Source organism: Alligator mississippiensis, chromosome 2, assembly GCF_030867095.1.
Source record: "Alligator mississippiensis isolate rAllMis1 chromosome 2, rAllMis1, whole genome shotgun sequence".
In the NCBI taxonomy this organism is placed as follows: Eukaryota; Metazoa; Chordata; order Crocodylia; family Alligatoridae; genus Alligator; species Alligator mississippiensis.
Genome location: NC_081825.1, coordinates 242,537,200 through 242,560,309, shown reverse-complemented (window position 1 = coordinate 242,560,309; position 23,110 = coordinate 242,537,200). Strand labels below are relative to the sequence as shown.

At 43.8% G+C, this 23,110-nt stretch overlaps 1 protein-coding gene across 1 annotated transcript in view; it reads right to left on the bottom strand.

Annotated features, from left to right (window-relative positions):
- Positions 1-9,921: 9,921 nt before the first annotated feature.
- FSIP1 (fibrous sheath interacting protein 1) overlaps positions 9,922-23,110 on the bottom strand; it is a 255,856-nt gene continuing 242,667 nt past the window's right edge. The window contains exon 16 of the transcript XR_002093174.2: positions 9,922-11,062. The gene's annotated coding sequence lies outside the window, so the exon portion shown is untranslated. The remainder of the gene's footprint in view (positions 11,063-23,110) is intronic.

Genomic DNA, 23,110 nt, shown 5'->3' with positions numbered 1-23,110 from the left:
TGGCTGATAATGGATTCATGGCAGTCATCACTGGACTTCTGCCTCAGGTTAGACAGACCACCTAGGGTTTTGACCCTGAATAATCCAAAATAAGTCCCCCTCTTGGGTCCTCTTAAATAGCCTTCATAATATACAATTCTGAAAAATAAATTGCAGTTCAGGACAGCCTTACTCATATGCTTAAAACTAAGCATGCACTTAAGTTGTATAGGAGGAACCAGAGTAGAGACCAGGATCTGGCCAATGTTGGACTATACAGGAAAAAGTCACCTCTATGAGAATAACAAAAAAGGCTGAACTTATTTAAAGAGAAACTTTTGTAGACAAGAATGAGAAAGTCACAGTGATACAACAGGGTGGAATTAAGACCAGCTGTTTGTGTCATATGGTAATCCCAGATAAGCAATATTAGGAATATAAATTAAGAAATACAGAAAGGAACAAATACCACTTTTGTTAATGCAAGTCAACTGCTGGCAGTAGTTCTGACATACGAACATCCTTTCACAATATTCCTGAACATTTCATTTTATACTTCAAAGTAAAAGGCTGAATCAGGCACTCTTCATTTCTCTGTTCATCTCCTCCTCCCCCTCCCCCCAATATGCTATTATCATGTCTTCCTATATTTTTATTACTTTCCCCATCTACACTTGAAATATTATCTGCATAGTGTAGTTTACTTTAAAGTAAATCCCAAAATCTAGTGGCCATAACAGTCCAAGAGAGGGTGATTCCAGTGTAATTCCTCTCTTGAGTAGCTGTCAGCAGAAGAATACCATTGTTTTGTAGCTGGTTATAGTGTGGTGTTTTGTAGCACCATCCTGGAATACAAATATTTTCATCAAAGTTACAAGAGTGTTTAGCTGTTTGGATGCTGTCTGAATATCTGTCTGGAAAAATAGCTCACGTTAAAATTCTGAGAGAAACCATGGAACTAATTCTGTTGCAGAGCTGAAAAAAGCATAATATATGTGGAAAAGAATAGCACCCATTTAATCAAAATCAGAATTCAGCACCTCTTACAAGAGCTATTCAATAAGAATTTTAAATAATGAATGCAATAAACAACTTCTGAAATCATCATTGACAATGACACTTTCTGACACGGAAATGGGTAGAATCCTTTTCCCTATCCATTTTTAGGTATCCATTCTCCTAGGTAAGATACTCTTTCATATGAGATGCATATCTTAAAATAACTAAGTTCAGCACATAGCACTCTGCACTTCCATATTTAAAAATACTTATCTGTGGTTATTTAGCATTAAGATCAGACAATTGTTCACCACAATGCAAGGATTTCAAAGGCGATCTACAAAGAGAAATTTTAAAAATCCAGCCCCTCTTAACCATATATGTTGGCTGTCGCAAGTAAGCAATCTAATAGTTGGACTTACCACATTTGTTTAAAACTGACATTTCCCTTGCATTAAAAATAATATGTGACAATGTGACTGAAGACAGTATCAAACTGTAGCTGTACAAAACAGCCAAATAAGGTTGTTCAAGTTATATTAATTTTGACATTTTCTAATTTTTGAGTGCTTTGCAATCTTAAGAAAGCTTTTTTATGTAATGTACAAGAAATAAGCCACTACCCTCAGAAGAGGATCCAGGCTTCTCTTTGATCCCTGCTCTGCTCACACTTTAAACCAACTGCCTGGGTGGGGATGTGGTATTTCTATTCAGGAAGCACTGGGGAAGTCAAATTACTTCATCGCTCATTAAAGTCTACCTGATTCCTGCTAATTTCTCTTTACTTCACAGGTATGAATGTTTCTTTTTAATGGTCTTGATGTTCCACTATTCTTTCTTCTGCAATCAAATCTCCAACAAGTCAAGGCAGAGGTCCAAAGGAGGACCTGAGATATGAAGAACAGAGGGTAGGAAGACAAGGCAAAGGAGATTCAACAGTTCACTGACATTCACCATAAGCACAGGTTTTTTTCAATGCCACCAAAGCCAATTATGGTCCAAGCACTCAGGGACTATCCCCCTTGAGACCTAAGGATGGAATAGACCTGATCAAGAAAAGGGGACACATCAGTACCCATTAGAATAAGCATTTCAAAGACCTTCTCAATTGAGATTCTGTTGCTGATGAGAGTGCTCTCAACTCCATCCCACAACACCCAGTCAGAAACAATCTCAGAATCCCTCCAACCCTTCATGAGGTGAGGAAATCCATCAAGCAAGGGAAAGGAAAGAGGGAGAATTCAAGACCAGTTGGCCTCACCTCTGTCCCCATAAAAATCATAGAGCAGGTCTTCGAGGAATCCATTTCTAAGCATTTGGAAGAGAAGAAAGTGATCATGAGGGATCCAGATTTTCCATTCACCATGGGAAAACATGGGAAAACCCAGATTTTCTCATGTTAAGGAGAAAAACCTGGATTTTCTCCTTTAAAGGAGAAAAACACAGGAAACAGTGGGTTTTACCTTGTAGGCTGGCTGAGTTCCAGCCTGCAAGGGGCTGGAGGGGAGTGGGTGGAGGGCGATCAGCAGGAAGCACCATGTGCATGTGCACATGTACACACGCACATGGCTGCCAGACAGCATGCAGAGCAGCTGTCATAGATGTGGCAGGGGGCATGGGGATTGAGGCCCCCATAGTGAGGAAGGGAGGGAGTTGGGCAGGGCTGGGGCTGGGGCTGGGGCTGGGACTGGGGCTGCTGCCCAGCTGGGGTGGTACATAGAGCTTTGGGCTGGGGGCTGGAATGTGTGGCTGCAGGGCCCGGGCAAGGAGTGGGATTTGGCTGTGGGCAGCTTGTCTGGGGGAGCTGATGGGGGCTGGTTCCCTGCCACTGAGCACACTCCTGGGAAGGTATGGGGGGCACATGCCCCCCAGATTTGTGTGTGGGATGGATGTGGGCTACCTGCTGCAGGCTTGGCTTCCACACCCTGCTGCCTTTCCCCAGGAATATCCACAGCCCAGTGGGTGGGACCCAGCATGGCAGGGCAGAATGGGGCAGGGAAGCTTGGTGCCACCACTGCAAGCCCTGTGCCATCATGGTGAGGTGCCCCCTGCCTACCCAGCAGCAGTGGGGCTGGTGGCATGAAGATGTGCCCCCCACTGCTGCCGAGTGGGCAGGGGGCACCTCACCATGGTGGTACAGAGTTCCCAGTGGTGGCAATAAGCTTCACTGCCCAACTCTGCTCTGCCCTGCCATTCTAGGTCTTGTGCACTGGGCTACAGAGGCCATGGGGGAAGGGCAGCAGAACAGGGAGCCCAGAGTCCATAGTGGGCAGCCTGCATCTGGCCCCACCACAGGCTGTACTCCAGCCATGTTGCCCATGGGGGAGGGGGAGCCAGGCTTCATACTCCACTCCACCACAGCCACCGCCACTTCCCATGGGTGGCAACCAGAGCTTGGGTGATGCTGAGAGGGGCATGGGGCTGTGGACCCCAGTCCCAGGCCCCATAGCCCTGGCAGCTGGGGGGCCACCTGATACCTATATATAGTGGCATTTCATTTTAATTATGTAAAAACATGGATTTTGCAGGTTTTGATCAGAGAAGTTGTGATTTTTAAAGAGAGAAAACCAGGATCCCTGGTGACCAGGAAGCTTTTAGCATAAGGTGTAACAAGGCATTACATTGCCTTGTTCCATTCTCCTTGTTGCATTTCAACAAGGAGAAATGCAAAGTGCTGCACCTAGGGAGGAAAAATGTCCAGCACACCTACAGCCTGGGAAATGACCTGCTGGGTGGCACAGAGGTGGAAAGGGATCTTGGAGTCCTAGTGGACTCCAAGATGAACATGAGCCGGCAGTGTGACGAAGCCATCAGAAAAGCCAATGGCACTTTATCGTGCATCAGCAGATGCATGACGAATAGGTCCAGGGAGGTGATACTTCCCCTCTATCAGGCGCTGGTCAGACCGCAGTTGGAGCACTGCGTGCAATTCTGGGCGCCACACTTCAAGAAGGATGCGGATAACCTGGAGAGGGTCCAGAGAAGGGCAACTCATATGGTCAAGGGCCTGCAGACCAAGCCCTACGAGGAGAGACTAGAGAAACTGGACCTTTTCAGCCTCCGCAAGAGAAGGTTGAGAGGCGACCTTGTGGCTGCCTATAAGTTCATCACGGGGGCACAGAAGGGAATTGGTGAGTATTTATTCACCAAGGTGCCCCCGGGGGTTACAAGAAACAATGGCCACAAGCTAGCAGAGAGCAGATTTAGATTGGACATTAGGAAGAACTTCTTCACAGTTCGAGTGGCCAAGATCTGGAACGGGCTCCCAAGGGAGGTGGTGCTCTCCCCTACCCTGGGGGTCTTCAAGAGGAGGTTAGACGAGTATCTAGCTGGGGTCATCTAGACTCAGCACTCTTTCCTGCTTATGCAGGGGGTCGGACTCGATGATCTATTGAGGTCCCTTCCGACCCTAACATCTATGAATCTATGAATAAGGCCCTAAAATTCTGTAGAGGCTACAATGCAAGAAGAGACCTTTCAAGTCCAAGTAGCAAAGTGTGCACTTTCTTTTCAAGACATGAAATAATAAAAAGTAAGTAAAAAGTACCCCATGCATAAAATATTTGATTAACTTATCAGTAAAGTATAGAAATAATTGTAGGCTTCCTGGCTCTTTCCCATCTTTATATTATTTGACAGTAACCATCTATTTCTGTAACACAATGCAGAGGAGGGCACTGGCAAAGAAAGTAAGATAATTACTGTCTTTTTTCTGTATATCTTTAGGGAATTCTCCCCCTTTGCCTTTAAAATGCTGCCTACTCTCTGAGTAGCTAAACTATAGAAACATCTGTGTACCAAATATACATATCTGTAACCAAATATACATATCTATATTGTATGTGTGGAAGTGCAGAACCAACTGAAGAACATGCCATAGGCTAGCTATTTAACTTAGGTTAGGTTTAGAAAATCCATTAGGACAGAGAAGTCAACCGATGACTCCAGTGGTGGTGCCACCATGAAGGCCTCAGCTTCCGAAACCACAGCATGCACTTCAGGGATAGAGGACTCCTGGGAAGGGGCAGCATCCACCTCACATGGAGAGGTAAGTCCCTGTTCTCAGCCAAAATGGCCGATCTTCTAGATAGGGTTCTAAACTAAGATTGCTGGGTAGGGGCCGGGAAACATTGACTGGAGCTTGCCCGTGAACTGACAGACAAGAAAGCTCCATAGATAGGGACATTAAGAAAACCAGTCTTGTGGGAGATGAGGGAATAGTTCCACTTCAGAATGGCAGGAAGCCAAGGGTCTCAATAGGAGGACTCAGCTGCCTGTACACTGATGCCAGGAACATGGGCAACAAGCAGGAGGAGCTAGCCCTCCTGCTCTCTAGTGGGCCTTATGACCTAGTAGGGATTATGGAGACCTGGTGGGACTCCTCACATGATTGGAGCGTAGCCACAAAAAGCCTTCTAGGCTATGCCTTGCATAGAAAGTAGGGAAGAAAGGTGGAGATGTAGCTCTCTGTGTGAAGGAACAGCACACCTTCTTGGAAGCCAACATCAGCTCCGTTGTTTCATAGTTTCTAGGGTCGGAAGGGACCTGAACAGATCATCAAGTCCAACCCCCTGCCGTGGGCAAGAACAAGTGCTGGGATCATAATACCCCAGCCAGATATCTATCCAACCTCCTCTTGAAGACCCTCAAGATAGGGGAGAGCACCACCTCCCTTGGGAGCCCATTCCAGAGCCTGGCAGCCCTAACCGTAAAGTAAAGCCTCCTGATATCAAACCTGAACCTGCTCTCAATCAATTTGTGGCCGTTATTCCTTGTTACCCCAGGGGAAACAGAACCTCACCTATTTTCCGCTGGTCCCCCTGGTGAGTTTATAGACGGCCACCAGATCCCCTCTCAGTCTTCTCTTGTGGAGGCTGAATAGATTCAGGCCCTTTAGTCTATTTTTGTAGGGCCTGGCCTGCTGCCCCCTGACCATGCAAGTGGGCCTCTTCTGGGCCCTCTCAAGGTTAGCCACATCCCTCTTGAAGTGCGGCACTCAGAACTGGATGCAGTACTCCAACTGTGGCCTGACCAGTGCTGCATAGAGGGGAAGAATCACCTCCTTTGACCTGCTTGTGATGTATCTGTAAATGCACAACAAGGTGCAGTTAGCAGAATGGCTCCAAAGCAGAATGGCTTGAAACCCTGTGGGTCAAGCTCCGGTGCGTGGGAAATGGGAGGGGGGCAGCAAGAGACACCTAACTGTTGGTGTATACTACAGGTCACCAAACCAAGGGGAGGAACTTTATCTAGAGCTTCCCTGAGAACTGGCAGAGGCTGTACATGCAGTTATCCGGACGTCTCTTGGGAGGAACACTCAGCCAAGTCAGATCGGTTGCATTCCTTAGATTAGCAATGGGAATCAAGGACAACAAGAAGTTCTTCTTTAGGTACGTAGGGAATAGGAGGAAAACGGAAGTGTGGAGCCTTTGCTCAACAAGTCAGGACAGCTGGTTGCCGGCACTCAGGGGAAAACTGAACTCCTGAACGACTACTTTGCTTCGGTATTTCACCAGGCCAAGGGAAAAATCATGCCAGATAGGGTATAGAAGAAGCAGGGCAAGAATGACTGCCTTCCTACTATTGCTGTAGAATTGGTATGTGATCAATTAAAGAAATTAGACATATGTAAGTCAGCAGGACCATATGAATTCCATACAAGAGTGCTGAAGGAGCTAGTCAAAGTCATCGCAGAGCCCCTGGCAAAACTCTTCCAAACTTGTGGCACTCCAGAGAGGTCCCTGAGGACTGGAAGAGGGCCAATGTTGTGCCCATCTTCAAGAAGGGTAAGAGGGAGGACCTGGGTAACTATAGGCCAATTAGCCTAACTTCTATCCCAGGCAAAATCCTGGGAAAATTCATTAAGGAGTCTATGTGCAATAGGCTTGCAGAAGGAAGGATTCTGAATGACAGCCAGCATGACTTCATCGCAGGCAGGTCTCGTCTTACCAACCTCATCTCCTTTTATGATCAGGTAACTCGCCACCTGGATAAGAGACAGGAGGTTGACTTTATATATCTTGATTTCCAAAAAGCCTTTGATCTGGTGTCCCACAAGGTTCTCATGAGAAAATTGGAGGATTGTGGACTTAACTGCAAGACAGTTAGGTGGGTAAGAAGCCAGCTATGGGGTAGGACCCAGAGAGTCCTAATGAATGGATCTATGTCATCCTGGCAAGAAGTGGGCAGCAATGTGCTACAGGGGTCGGTGCTTGGTCCAGTACTTTTCAACATCTTTATCACTGATTTGGATGTGGGGGTGAAGAGCTCGCTGGACAAGTTTGCAGATGACACCAAGTTACGGGGAAATGTGGTCACACTTGAAGACAGGCTACAGATACAGGTGGATATGGACAGGCTAGCAAGCTGGGCAAGTTGGAACCAGATGAAGTTCAACATTGAGAAGTGTAAAGTGCTCCACCTGGGAATGAACAACCCCCTACATGCCTACAGGCTTGGCAGCACCAAACTGACCAGCACCATGAATTAAAGAGACCTTGGGGTAACAATAAACCACAGCATGAATATGAACCGGTAGTGTGATGCTGCAGTCAGCAGGGCAAATAATACTCTGGCATGCGTCAACCGATGCATCGCCAGCAAAATCAAGGAAGTGATTCTTATGCTCTACTCAGCATTGGTGAGACCCCAACTGGAGTTTAACAAGGATGTGATAAAGCTTGAGAGAGTCCAGAGAAGGGCCACCCATACAATCAGAGACTTGCACAGCAAGCCATATGAGGAAAGGCTGAGGGACCTGGGACTTTTCAGCCTGGAAAAGAGAAGGCTGGGAGGGGACTTGGTAGCAGCTTATCACTACATCAGGGGAATACATCAAGGGCTCAGTGAACAACTGTTCACCAGGGCAAACATGGGGAAAACCAGGAGTAATGGCCACAAACTCCTGAAAGGCCATTTCAGGCTCAACATTAGGTAAAACTTCTTCACAATTAGAGTGTCCAGACTATGGAATAAGCTCCCTCCAGAAGTGGTGCAATTGCCTACCCTGGAAATCTTCAAGAGGAGACTGGATGGGCACCTTGCTGGGGTCACCTGACTCCAGTTGTCTTTCCTGCACAGTGCAGAGGGCTGGACCCAACGATCTTCCCAGGTCCCTTCCAGCCTTACAATCTATGAATCTACACCAACCTATTAGGAATTTGTTTTATTTTTGCCTTCCTATTTTTATGGGGAGCTGATCAGACACTTCATGGTGGTACCTAAAGCAACGATCTAGCAAGTTTTAGCAACTGTCTCAGATACCAGAAATTCAGCCAGTCTTTAGGTTTCATGGCTACCAAACAAGTTAAAATCATGAATTAGTCCAGGGATAGCCCATGTCTTTTGCTAATGTTACTCCATTGAGGTCAATGTATGATTATTGATATATACTAGCTGGATACATTTGATTGCTACTGTCAGTGACTAGGCACATCAGATATCTTCTGCAAAGACTGGAGGGCTTTTCAAAAGCAATCCTTCCTTGGTGAAGGCTGACCTGTATAATAAGATTCACAGGATCTATTATGATCACTTGGAAAACCTTAAAGTGAACAGGATGTGTTTCTTGTGATAAAAGTTTTTTTCTCTGCTCCAAGGTGGTAATGTATTACTCCAACAGCTTACATCTTTCCAGTTCATTACCTTACAAATATCAGCAGTCACACTGAAAAGTTCCCTTGGCACTGGTAAGGTCCAAAATTGATTTTAGGAGCATCTGCTGCCTTTAAAGTGGAGCCTACTTAACTGTAATGATACTTAAATCATTTGTGTAATGAGTTTAACATGGCATCTGGGTAATACCCTATGGACTAGGGACTTTAGCCTGGTCTCTACGATTGCCCTTCTAATTTTGCATGTATAGATTTTTATGGCACAGGTGCCTAATGTACACACATACATACTTTACACTTGCCTGTGCCTAGGATTTGGTGTGTGTATGCTGATGACATTTCCACATGCAGCTGTATAAGCACAGATTTTTTAATCTGTTAGAACTACTCAGGAAAGAGCAGGTTTACAAAAAGAAATATCATTTAAAAAAGGCAGAGAACTACTGTTTTCCTGCATTTTGTTTAGTGTCCTACCAAGATAGGCTCAAATGCCTATTTGCTGACTGGCAGCTACAGAGGTTTCAATGTTGTTAACCTTTTTTAAGAGAGCAGTGAAACCATATGAGAGGCTTACATGCACACATGCAGAGCAGTATTCCTTTGCTGAACATAGATTGTTTTCTAGTGTATTTTGCAGCAAACAAACGGATCAATTAGAGCCAGGTCAGACAAAAAGAAAACTGTTCCAGTTTCTCTAGGTGGGGGTTTAAAGTGCATGTGACATCTATGAAGAAAATAAAATAACTGAGAAAAACATTCTATAAAGAATCAATTCTGCTTCGACTTCAGCTGTTCTCTGAGGGAGTTTCTCCACTCATTGCTTATTATTGAAATATTGGCATAAAAAGGTTCTTTGTTTGTTCCAAATCCATCTGTTCTTGCTTCTTATTCCCCATAGGTAAAATCCACCCTTGAACAGAGATCCAGCACAAGGCCTAGCACTGTCTAAGCCCCAGGAAATAGGATATAAGTGGGACTTCAGCAGTGGACCAGGCACTGGCTATCCCAAAAGGTATTTCTACTTTTCTGTAAGTGAAAGGGGCAGTGTCGTTATTGCCTATCAGCAGAACACGTAGGGCCAGATAGGGCCAGAAGTGCATGTGGGGTGAATCAGCTTAGTTCAGCATAGCTATGATGATTTACAGGATCTTATGATTTGGCCCTACACATTAACAAACAACCACTACAGAACATTTATAGTATGAAGGGATGCCTGTTTAAACACATGGCATTATAACATTACTCAGGCAGCAAAATTAGCTAGTTTTAAGTGAACACTTTACCATTATACTTTTAAGAATAAAATTCAGGATTAAATGAGACTTGTGAATCAGCCAGGATCTGCTTTAACTTATTTATCCACATTTACCTTCTTAATTAAAAGATACAGAACTACAGATTTTGCATACCATTTGAGGCATTATCCTTAACTCGTGTAATTCAGGATTGTACCACAAGCTTCTATTTACACTAGCTAAGACTTTTTAGCACAGGTTGTAGCAAACCAGCCCCATAAGGAAAAGATGTACACTGCAAAGGGAGCTGCAGTTGCTGATCTTCTGATCTACTGTCAAAGGATAATAACCTAAAGTTCTGTCCCCTTGTTCCAGAATTTTGATGAATTATCCATTGATATAGCTAAATGACAAATGTGTTGACTAGTTTATATATTCTGAATAGATGGTACTGTCACAGAATAGACTGTAATATTATGTGCCTTTGAAACTGTGCTCTGGTGTACTCACTATAACAAATACAGGTGTCCATCCAACTGAAAAATGTAAGACAGTGCATAGGAAAGATTCTTAATGTTTTATTTTGTTTGCTTAATGGATGTGTGTGTGTGTGTGTGTGTGTGTGTGTGTGTATTTCTGTAAACACATACATCCCACATACATATATAAAAGCATTGTGGATTTGGAACTAGTTTTCAGGTAATGAGTTCTGATTCAATTGCATTAACATCTTTTTCTGTCAAGCCTTTCCCTACTCAGTATAAGAATTGCAAACAAGTATTTTCTAGTTTTTATTTCTATAGTTTTCATATATAGAGATATAGGGAAAAAAAAGTAGAAAATACTTGTTTGCATTTCTTCAGCTAGACCTTTGATATCAACATACTGAGATTCTTAAATTGTCTGTCTCCTTATGCTTGGAACAGAATCCTTGTGGAAGGAAATAAATTCATTCCTAAAGTTTAGAAGAGGCGTATTATTTTGTAAAATTCATTGAGGAAATGGTGTTTCTGCTCTGCTGTTCCCCAAGGGTTTCATGTGACTATCCCATGAATAACCACAAGTGTCTTTGCCTTAACATCCATAACGTCCTTACCCTTTAGGAGACTCCAAATAAATAGTGTTTTCCCAGGCATGGACATTTCCATACAGAATGCCTGTTGTTATTCCTCTTGAGTTGTTCTCTGCATTATACTATTTTCAAGCTGTGATGGAATTCTCAAATCTCTAAAATCCCTAAAACAAGTTAAAGGAGAACAAATGTCACATATTTGCTGTATCAACTTCTAAAACCACAACACAGACAAGAAATAAGCACAAGCCAGAAAGGTTGAACTACATCCAAGACGTGAGCTGTTACAAAGAATGTGGATTCAGATCCACTGTTCTGGTCTGGACTCAGCATTATTGTAGAAGATAGTTATTTATACTGGGCATGCCTACATGAGATGCTTTACTATACATTAGACTAATCTAATGAGCAGTAAAGTGTCACTGTCTATATGTGTGCAGCAATTACTGTGCAGTAGATTAATTCAAAGCAGTGTTTGCTAGTACTGAGTGTGTCAGAGCACAAGTTGTGCCTGCCACTTTAAGAGGTTTAAACAGGCTGTGGAGCAGCCAGAGCAGGGTAGAAGCAGGCTATAAGCCCAGGACCTAGGAGCAGAGCCAGCAGTTATATCTAGGGAACCAGTGAAATAACATTGCACAACCTATGGAAAGCAGCTTCTGGAACACATGGAGGTTAGGGTAGGAACTATGGGGATGGAGGAGGTTCCTATTGGTCCTGGGTAAGACCTGAAACTCCACCCTGATGAGGTTGAATTGTGTGGTGGGGCTGCCGGTGGCAGGGCAGTCTCCAGGAAATGCCACACCTGGGCCTCCCCAGTGAAAGGCAAGGATGGGGTGCTGTAGAACCTCATGCTCTGCTGCCTTGAGGATACCCCATGGAGGGGAAATGCTGGGGGGATACCCCAACAGAAAAACACAGGGTCCAGGCTCATAAAGTTGGGCCTGAGGCAGGGACCAGGCCCATAGAGAGTGGGGCCTGAGACAGGGGCCAGGACCCACTGAGTGGGGCCTCAGACCCAAGGGGCTTTAGGCCAGGAGCCCAGCGAGGGGTGGAGTAGTGGCCCCAGTGATGGGCTGAGAGTGGCTTGGAGAAAGGGCCAGGAGACCAAGGTCCACACAGTGGGTCCTGATGCCAAATATAGGCCATACACCGAGTGCACCCAGCAAAGTGGCCAGGGGAGTTATAGTAGTGATTGGATACTATCTGTGAGGTACAGGACATTGTGTAGGGGTGGTTTGGAGCCATGTATTTAAGCCCTTGGCCTCTGGGCAGTAGAATGGGCAGCCTCCCGCACATTAACAACCATTATTGTAACATCAAAGGCATGGCAGGAGAGGCAGGATAGACTGCCCTAGGCACAGGGTGGACCAATGATGTAAGCGGCCTGTGGGTGGAGCTTCTGGCCACCACCTCACCCCCCAGTCACATCAATCCAAGTATTAGAATATGGTGCTTTAAACTAATGCATTGAAGTGCACATGCAGACACTGACCAGGAGCAAATTCCTCTCAGTTAAACTAGGCAGAAGGGAGTCACAGAGGGTGGGGAGAGCTGTCCCCAGCTCCACCAGCAGCTCCCAGCTGCACAGAGCTCAGGATTGGGATTGCAGCCTGGCCTGGTGGCCCTGCCTTGGGGCAATGACCTGTGCCCAAACAGCAATGCCCAGTGCCTGGGGGAGCCAGGAGCTGAGGAGCTCTGGGACTAGGGGGACTCATGTCTCCCCCATGGCAGAGGAGGATGGGGCATCTGGGGGTGCTGTGCTATGCCATGGGGCATGAGATTGGGGATCCCAGCTCATTGCTGCCCTCCCTCCAACTGAGTGCCTTGGGAGACAGAGCAAACCCCCAGGTGCAGAGGTGGCACTCACCAAGAGCCAGCCTTGGAAACCAGAGCAGGGCCTGAGACCACCATACAGATGAATGCCTCCTTACCTTTCTTGATGATGGACTGATTTAGCAAGTTCATCCCAACCTCCTCCACCACCTGCAAAGTGAGGTGAGAGACCAGGGCACTGCTGCTGCTCAGACACGGGGCATCACCCCAAGCCAGCGCTGCTGAGCCAGGCTGTGATCCTAAGCTCCATGTAGCTGGAAGCTGCCCCCGGAGCTGGGGACAGCTCCCCCTGCCCTCCAGTGCTTGGGGAGAGCCTCATGACCCCTGCCAGCCCAGGGCTGCCCACAATGTCGGCAGGGAAGCCTGGAGCTCCCCCTGGCTGCTGCAGGGGGCACAGCAGGACAGGCACAGCCCTGGACTGGGCTGCTCCTGTCTGGCCAAATTTGCTTCCAACACAGGTGTACATGTAGATGTGTGCCTGGGACCACTTTAATGAGCCTAAATTTACTGCACAGTAAATTCAGGTGCATTAATTGCATGTGTAGATGCAACCACTGAGTAGGGAAATGTTTGACAGAAAAATATGTCAATACAATTGATTCTGACCTCATTACCTGAAAACTAGTTGCAAATCTACACTATACAAATCCACACTATACTTAGGACACTGTTGTATTAATTGCATGTGAATCTCTAGTCTAGGGATTCTGGCTGGCTTCCAACCTGCTACCCGCTTAAAGCCTTTCTTCACCCACACACTGTTCACCTGATCCTCTATATACTCTTCCCTATCCATTGCCTCCCTCCTCCACTCCTGATTTAATTTGGTTGATCCTAAGCCATACAAGGTTTTTCTAATGTTGCTTAGTCTGTAAACTGTGGACCAGTCACCTTTGTATGGTCACCAGCTTTTCCTCTCCATCTTTTCAACTATCAGACAAAAATTTTGCATGTTCCTTCTTTAGGTCTGCGAAAACCTGGAGGAGGAAAGGAATGCGTACTGGCTTACTCAGCTAGCTGTTCTCAGAGGTTCTTGCAGGATGGGGCTAATACATTTGCAATAACTCTCAGCTGTTCAAAAATTACATCATCTCCCAAGAGGCCAAGGGGCCTGAGCAGCCATCTTTGGAGTGGAGAAAAATGACCACAATCTTGCTTTTGCCGTTTGATGATATTAGATCTCAATGGAAATATTATTCATGTTATAAGAACGATCAACTGTCTTCCTTTATTAAACATTGCATGCTCTTATTAAGAGGTTCCATATGTGAGATCCCCCAAGACCTTATTGGATGGAAGCTGCTACTTTGGAAGACAAAGAGTTGGTTTACAGTTCCCTAGTTTTCCCTGCATCATAGCAAACTGCTAGCATTTATTGCTTTGTAGTTTGAGGTAGAAAAGGGGTTAGGTTAGGATGGCTCTTGGGGACAATAATGCAACTGAGAAACTTTCACATCTGCAGCTAAAACGCCACCTGTTCTGAAAGTGATTTCTGGTCCCACAGAGTCAAATCTGTGATATAACACCACGTTCTAAAAAGACCCTCCCTTCCTGTAGGCCAGGGCAGACAGGCTGCGGAACTAGATGTCACAGTTCAAAACCATTCAGGGTCTGGAAAGGAGAAATCAGTGGGAGTTTTTTTCAGTGGATATTTATTCACATTCTAAAACAGATGCTGCTTCTATCATTTTTGTGACCCTTTTTGTCTCCTGAGCAGTCAAGCTAATAAATAAGAATTCTCATCTAAAATGGGAATGAAGCTCAGGTGTTCGTTTGCTGAAAGCAAATTTTGAATTGTATAATTGACTGCAAAACTGGAATGTCTGGTTAGCTGTACAAGACCTTCAGTGAGGGACACTCAAGTAATGTCATGTGCCTGGGACACAAAGTGTGAATATGCTCAAAAAAGTTTAATTGTCTCCACCCATGTTAAGTATAGGATTAAGACCTGTACATAAAACTATTGGGAGAAGTGGATTTCCATTAACAGCATAAGCCTTAAGTTTTACTGGCAGGCCTATGAGAAGACAGATCAAAAGCAACTCCATGCCTTAATACTGAAGTTGAAGGAACTATTATCTATTCAAAGAGGGGAACGGATACAGGAAAACCAGTACATACGTAGATTTTCTCTTCAGAGTGAAGCCTCCTGAAAACTACAAATATGCCTACCACCCAACCCATTACTTTATATGTGGGAATGTAATATCTGGCCTTCTTCAGACACTGGTCTTTTCCTGGGCATCTTTCTGGGACAAGGGGCATAAATGTGCCAGCCATGAATCAGCAAATTGGAATCCTCTTGGACACTGTTGCAATTTATAACAGCAGCAGCAGTTATTGTTAATCAATAGACTTTCTAGCATTTTAATTACTTACAAAAGATTGAGTTGACTTAGCGAACGTAAGACTGTACTGCAGTGGAAAAGTGTTGGGATGGCTTGAAATTACTCTAGGAATTTCTCATGAGCCTCTGAGTCCCAGACATTTTTAAATAAGCCTGTGACCCCTTATCTGTATTGATGATAGACCTATTACTCTTTTCTTGCCACCTCAAGCCGAGGGGCTGGGGTTGAAGCCACAACTGCCAAAAACACAGGAAATATTTACGTGCTCTTTTATTTATAATTTAAAAAAAGAAAACAAATGAATGAGCCAAGACTTGTATGAGAAAAAGCAAACAGGAATATTTAAATATGTGGAATTAAATTGTTTGTTTGTATGCTACAACCACAACAGTCCCATGATCTACTACCAGTATAAGGACTAGAAATCAAACACAGATCTCCCTTATGGTCAGGCAGATTATTAATAAACAGGGTATGTATGTGTCTGGCTCCTGCTACTCTAACATTCCAGTGACCTACAGCATAAGGAATGGGAATCAAAGAAAGTTTCCTAGACAGGACACTAATATTCACTCCCTAAAAACCCAGAGGACTCTGAATCATCTTACCCTTTGCTTTCCTTCTCCCACATGCAAGGCCCCATGTCCAGAGGCCCATCTTTCCATCAGAGAAAGGCTGGACACAGCTTTTCTCTTGAGCCTGAGTAATGTTGCTGCTGAATTGGCTGGAGGGATCATTGCAGAGTGAAGAGAGGCTGACTGCACTGCCAAGCTGGGAGCAAAGACGGGAAAGTTGAACTTCAATTTCCCACATCCCTGTACGGTAGCATACGGCTCAGTCAGCTGCTAAAAGTTGTTTTCAACCATATGTCAGATTATTCTAGCTCTTTGCAGATGAAGGAATGCTAAGAAAGTAAACAAACTCATTTTCCATTATTACGCATCTGTCCTTCAGAAAAACCAAAACAAAATAGACTTGTTTAGTGCAGAATGCCAGAGTTTTCCAATCCTATTTATCCTGCCAATTTCAGCAAATGCACATTCATTCAAAACAATGTCAGGTCTATTTCTAGAGAACGTTCCTGCCATCCTATCTTTGCAGTGGTGGGGATTATAATATTATTTGATATTTAATATGCCAGTTCTTCTCAAGTAATCACAAGCACTTTACAAACGGATATATACATCCTTCCAGGATCATTTCATTCATCAGTACAGTTCAGACACTATGACAGCAGAACAGGCAGTTTAACAGTGCATTGCAATAGTAATTACTGACATCTAAGGCAGAAATTGAAGAATCATGCACCGGATTGAAGCAGGTTTTGGTGGGCAACAAATGCAGTAGTGTCAGCTACTGAACTGCTGCTATCTTTTCTTTCTTTACCTGTGGCTTCAAATGCTGTTGTTTTCTTTATCTTGTGTTGAAAGTACCTTACTTATTTTCAGGCTAGGCAGGATAAAACTATTCTGAGAAGTTTACAGAGAGCATTCATAACTGAGACCATATCCCGCTGTTTTCTAGTTGGGGATGATGCCTGTTTACTCTCCTCTACACATCATTGATGGGTTTGAGTTGCCATGATGACTCAGTAGGCTTGCAATTTTGGATCTCTACATAAGAGCGATTCTAATGGAGTTTGACGGTTGGCATTATAAGGCTGATTTGGATGAAGTCTACTTTGTTCCACAGTTCAAGCTTTTTACATAAGAAATTTTCATTTTATCCCCCAGAGAATTCTCTTTGTTTGTCTGTTTGGCAACATTTAAGGTAGATCACACAAGCCAGTTATGAGACAGCTTTTAAAATAATTGCTATTCTGCTTTCTGAAAGGTCATTTTTATCTGCCATCACCTCTGTCAAAATTGTCTTCGTCTAGGAAAGCAGAATGTGTTGTATAAAATATTTAAGGAACAGAGTCTATTTAAGGGATGTACAAACACCAGGATGAGACACCTGTACATTTCTTTTTTTTTAATAAGCTACACTGGGATGAGTGAATAATCTCAATTTATAGGCACAAAGCAGTGTAATACTTTAATATTTCTCAAGCCCCTTGTCATGGAATTACATCTTGCCTCATTAAGGGATGAACTCAATGATCTAAGCTATTTTTCCATCTGTAACTCCTATAACAAGTCAGTCTTCAGTGCTAAGAGATTCTATTTTGCTGTCATGAGTGGAGAATTCAATCCACATATAGGTTTTTTAGCCCTTCTGGGACTAGGGACTCATAAACTACCACCAAAGCCTTCCATGAACCCATTCTGTTTGGGAAGATTTCCTCCATGACATAATAAGAAAAATCTTTCCCCTCTTAAATGTATAAGTCCATGCTAATTAAATTACATGTGTATGGAGTAGTACAGTATAACCTCATGAATCCGGCATGCTTGGGACTGAGCACCTGCTGGAAATGTGAAAATTCCAGGTTTTGGAAACTGGAGCGGTGGCCAATCCCAGAGTGGCAGAGATGGGGAGGTAGCAGAAGCCGCATGCAGAGCGGCAGCGTGGGGTGGTGGATGGTGGTGGCAGTCGCTGCATGCAGACTTCCCCCTCTGCTGCTCCGGGACCACCCACCGCTACTCCCCAATGGAGTGTAGTTTTTAAAATGCCGGATTTTCGATAATTCTGGATTTTTGATTTCCAGATGTATGAGGTTACTAGGCAATTGCCCATCAAGAATGATTGGGCCGGGGGGGGGGGGGGGGGCTGGGGGAGGCTGGGATGGAGTGCCACCACCTAATGCCCCATGCTGCAGCTGTTCTGCCTCTTGCAGGGAGCGGGGTGGGGGAGCTGAGGCCAGCACGACTTCAGCATCATGGCAACACTCCCCCACGCTTGGAGCACTCTGATTGGCTGTTTCCATCATATATTGAAATAGCTACATATATTGTTTGCAACAAGCAAGAAATAGGTTTGTCAAGAATATTCTTGACCTTTGGCTTTTGATCTAGGCTCCTTTCCCAAACAAATAGTTCTATTAAGCTAGCATGTGCTCCAGCAAATGGATGAAGCATTCACTACTCTATAGCTATAGTATATTAGCTGGAAAATATACACAATAGTCTGTTCTTCCACCAGAATTTGGAAGTGGGGAATCAGTTAAGGAACTTTAGTATAATAAGGGCATTAAAAGTCCATTGAAGACCACAGGAAACTTTTTATTGTATTCATTGGCCTCAAGTGAGGACTAAAATTAATAAACTGGATCTACACATTATGCTGAACGTGTCTTGGAGGTGTCTTGGAGAAGCCCAATGGGCCTGTAGGCCTACTCCAAGGAAGTTTAGCATGTTTACCCTTATTTTCAGTAGTTATATTTTTCCTTTCACTATGGTTTCTTCTCTGTTTTCTCTGGCTTTCTTGCTTGGGCTGAATACACACATTCTGGAATCATAGTCATTTCACAGTTTTGCCTTGAAGTTGATTAAAAATGAATGCTAACAAATAACATGGGATAAAAAGCACATGCACACACACATACACTTGACAAGAAAATTGTGGCAAAGCAGCAAACCACACTGTATAAAGATCCCAAGGGTAAGATGACTTTAAGGATATGCTAGTAATATCTCTGAAATTGTTCTTTAAGTCTAAAGTTTTAGCTAACGCTTAGTCACAACTGGAGAGTTTGAAGGCCTGTTTACCAGCCAAGAGTTCTGTGGTCAGAATCAAATCTAAATAAGGCTTAGAAAAAAAAATTCCAATGTGACATACAAAATAAGTTTGGTTTTGGTAAAATGTATGGGAAGAATGAAAACTCGGGACATAACTTGAAGATAATATCAGCTTTCCCATGGAGGAACACACACACGTCCCAATAAGGCAATGATGAACTGATAGGAAGTTTGGGGCTCTTACTCATGATTACCAGTTCACAGTTTTAAAAATGGTACAAATTTGTGGATTCAAAATCAACTTAATGATGATGACTCCTAAGGAAACAACTTAAAGAAACTGAGCGAAATGGAAGAGATCCTGGTGCTTAACTCCATTTTTTTTCCCTGGATTTAATAGTATAAAAGGGAGAGACAGTTGTACTAAGAGGGCATTCAGGGATTCTGGCAGCAGTATGTCCACACTACAGTCATAAAAGCAGACTAAATTAACTCAAACCAAGCTCTAAACTTGTGTGGACAGACTCCTACTGGTAACCGAGGTAGCAGGTTTAAAGCCATCTTGAGTATCTCTACATCATAAAAACATGCTATTTTGACTACAGTGAAAATGCATAGTAATGAAAAATCTCCACTTATTCCCCTTAGATATCAGCAAGCTTAGCAGGGTTTGATCTTTTTAATCAATAAATATCCATTTCAATTCTCACTCACAGACAGAGGGAAAAATATTTCCAGTGATAATAATTGAAATTCACAGAAAGAGAACAGTAACAGGGAACCTTTACCCCTGCTATTGGACAGTGGAGAAAGAGGGACAGAGGGACAGAAGGTCCCTTCCAACCCTAATTTTCTATGATTTCTATGATTTAAAGTGGGTATGATTTATTGATGTATGGATATTTCCTTTTTATATTTTGACATGTGACTTTATATAGCTTCTAACAGTATACTGTTATTACTAAATTGTCCCACACCCCTAATTTTGCAAAATCCTGAAAATTTTAATTTATAAAAATCAAAATAAATATATATTTTTAATCAATATTTATTTTTAGTATTATTACTTTAAACACTCAAAAAGTTTTAAAAAATTAAAAATTTGAGTTTGGCCAAGCCTAAAGATAAGGCAGGGAGTAAACAGAACAGAAGGTGATAGGGTAGCCAATATAACTAATAGATGCTATAAAATAATCCAAATTATGTTGTGGCTGTTTTGCTCTATAGCCAACTCCAGGACTGAAGAAAGTACCAGAAGTCTCACTTGTACTAGGGGGTATCTCAGTCTATTTCGGTTATGTCCATTTGCTTGTCCAGCTATAACCTGCTGTCTTGCAAGCCAAGATGATCTGCAGAAAGTGTCCCACCACTGCCTTTCCCCAGCTGCCAGCTTGATCTTGCTGATAAGACATTAGGCCATCCAACTTTGTGACATGCAGGCTGCTTCTGCCATTTGCACTGTATATACGACTAGCTTAGTTTCTCTTGCTTCTGGTTGGCAGTCCTGATGTATCAGGTTGATGGGCAGAAACCTAAAGAACTCAAGTGACTCACCAGAGAGTAGCATTGCTATTAGCACTGGTTCCTTTTAAAGAAGAGTTTCTCTTAATGGCAACAAAAGTTCAAAAATTGGAGCAATCGCTTGATCAACATAATCCTACTGTATTGTAGGATTCCTTCTGCAAGTATCATTGGTACATCAAATCACTTGGCAAAAATGTGTGGGAGGTCATTCTCAGCAATTGCTCCTCAGTACTGGAACTGCTCCCTCTCGAGGCTTGCCAGAGCCTGAGCCTGGACTTCTTTCTGAAGCGCTGCCTGACTTTCTGTTTAGGCAGGAGTTTAGTAACCACAAGCAGACTGGGATGCTGTCTAGTGGATCTTTGATTTATTTTGCTTTGTTTTGTCATTTTATTTTAGTTGCCCTTTTACATTTCTGTCTCTCTTGATGTAAGCCGCCCTGAGACATGCTGCCATTCCCAGCACAGAATTAAATAAATAAGAACTTGCATTGTTTTTTTCAAGCTATCTAGGCCCTGATTCTTGTATCTGGTTGAAATCTGACTGCAATAGTGAACTCAGATTGCTTAACGGCACCTTTATACTGTCCAGTCATCAACACAAATTAGATCAGCCTCCTGTAATAGATGAGGTAATAGTTTTTACCTGCTGGTAGCAGAGCCAGAAGATTCGCAATGCAGCAATACCCTGGCCAGCACTCTTTCCCCCAAAACACTGCTCACCCACACTGAAGAATTAACACTATCCAAACATTCACTTCTTCTGAAGGAATCCTCAGATGACTAATCTGCGTTTTTGTGGTGTCTTTGTGCCATCCAAGCAGTGCAAATGAGGTTATATTATGGCCACTGATCTGGCGTATGCCTCTCCTGCCAGCAATATATTTAGCTATATTGGCCTTTCAGGAAGCCTCCAGAGATTTAAGCCATTGTTTTAATTAGTGGAGGGCTCTGGCAAAAACATCCAAAGTAAAATGTGTTTGTCATATACCAAGGAGAGGATGAAAACCTAGCTCAGAAATCTGAAAATGGGGGGCAGAATGAATGAGTAATATGAAAACCATACACATTGTGGAAGGGAACAAAGCCCGACATGAATGAACTTTAACTTTTTCTGGAAAATGCTGACCACAAGATCTTTGGCATCACTACCAGAAAACCCCTCATCAATGGCATTTTATGTGTTTAATTCTTTAAGCTGGATTTGAGCTAATGAAGGGTCTTATATCACTGTCTCTTTTCTGCTTAAATGGCAAACATATCTGGTGGCACAATCCCTCTTCTGTTTAAGTACAGTTACCTTCTATAGAAATATGAAAGAGGCAAAGTTTATTTGCCAACCAGCAGCAAAACCTGTGCCAAATTTTCAAGCACTCATAGTGAAACTGCTTAGTGGGTTCAAAAGTTAGGTAGCAGCATGTGGTCACCTCTTCTAAATTCCAGAGTAGGCAAGAAATTAACATATCCCTCTCATTTAGATATTTATTAGTGGCACTCAGCACTGAGAAAGCACAAAGAAGTTTGTGTGTGTACAATCTTTATGAACAGTCTTTTGCTGCAACTATTTTTCCTCTAATAATAGCAATAATTCAGTCAGGAGAAGAAATGGCTCATTATGTCCATTGTATCACTAAGTTATCAACATGTAAATGACTGAAGGAAAAAAAGGGTTCCCATTCCTCTTCACCGTGTATTAGAAATAATTCAGATAATTTAAAACCATCATGGGTTAACAATACGATGTAGCAATGAGAAAGGAAACCATCCCTAGGGCGTATTAGTCAAGGTATTGCTAAGAGAAAGAGGAGAGGCATAAATGTCACAGTTCAAGGTAGTGACATAATATACCTCATCTGGTACATTATGTACAATTCTTGCTACCCACATTCAAGAAAAATGAACTCCAGTTTGAACAGGTGCAAAAAAGGGATATTAAAATGATAAGAGAAACTAAGTCTCTTATACAATCAAAGGCTTGTTTAGCCTAACAACATAAACTGAGAGGAAATATCACTGATGTCTACAAATAATTTTGGAGTGGGGGAGCACCAAAGAGGGAGAAGAGCTTTTTAATGTAAAAGTCAATGCTGTCCAAAATACATGGATAAAATTCATCTGTGAATAAAATTAGGCAGGAAATTATAGGCGGTTCCTAACCATCAGAAAAGAGAGGTTCAGGAGCAACCTTCCAATGCAAGCAGAGGCACAAAAATATAACTTCTTTCTAAGATGGAGCCCTGTGGTGGGGCATTGTTTGTGCCTACCACTTTAAGGGCCTGAAGAGAGCAGCTGGCAGGTGCCTGATTAGGGCAGCCATTTTGGATTCAGGGCTGCCCATATAAACAGGGCATTTTGCTGCTGGAAGGCCAGGCAACAACATTGCCTGGCTGCAGGGCTACTGGTATCATCTGGAGGTAAGGGAGGAACTGTAGGGGATGGTCAGGAGGCTCCTGGTCCTGGGCATGACCTAAAACTGCACCCTGCTGGGAGTGGGTGGCCTGGTGGGGCTCTCAGGAGTGCAGGAGCTCCCAGGAAAAACCAGGCCAGTTACCACCCCGGTGAAAGGCGGGTCAGGGAGCCTTAACCCCAGCTCCCACAACCGAGTGGGTTACCCCCTTGTAGGGTCTGGAAGGACCCCAGAGAGAGAGTGGGGCCATAGACTCAAACCTATCTTGACATCCCCCCACTGGTCCATGCAGGGGTCAGGACCAGAAGGGTCAAAGGGCCAGGGTCCCACCATGAGGGACGCCCAGAGCTGAGGACCTGGGGTTCCGAGTGGCCTGGAGGTGGGCCAGGGCCAGTAGAGCCAAAGGTCCTGGGGGGACCACACCTGTGAGGGGGAAGCAGCTCATGGAGCTATGCAGCCAGGAATGAAGGTGGAATAGGCCGCC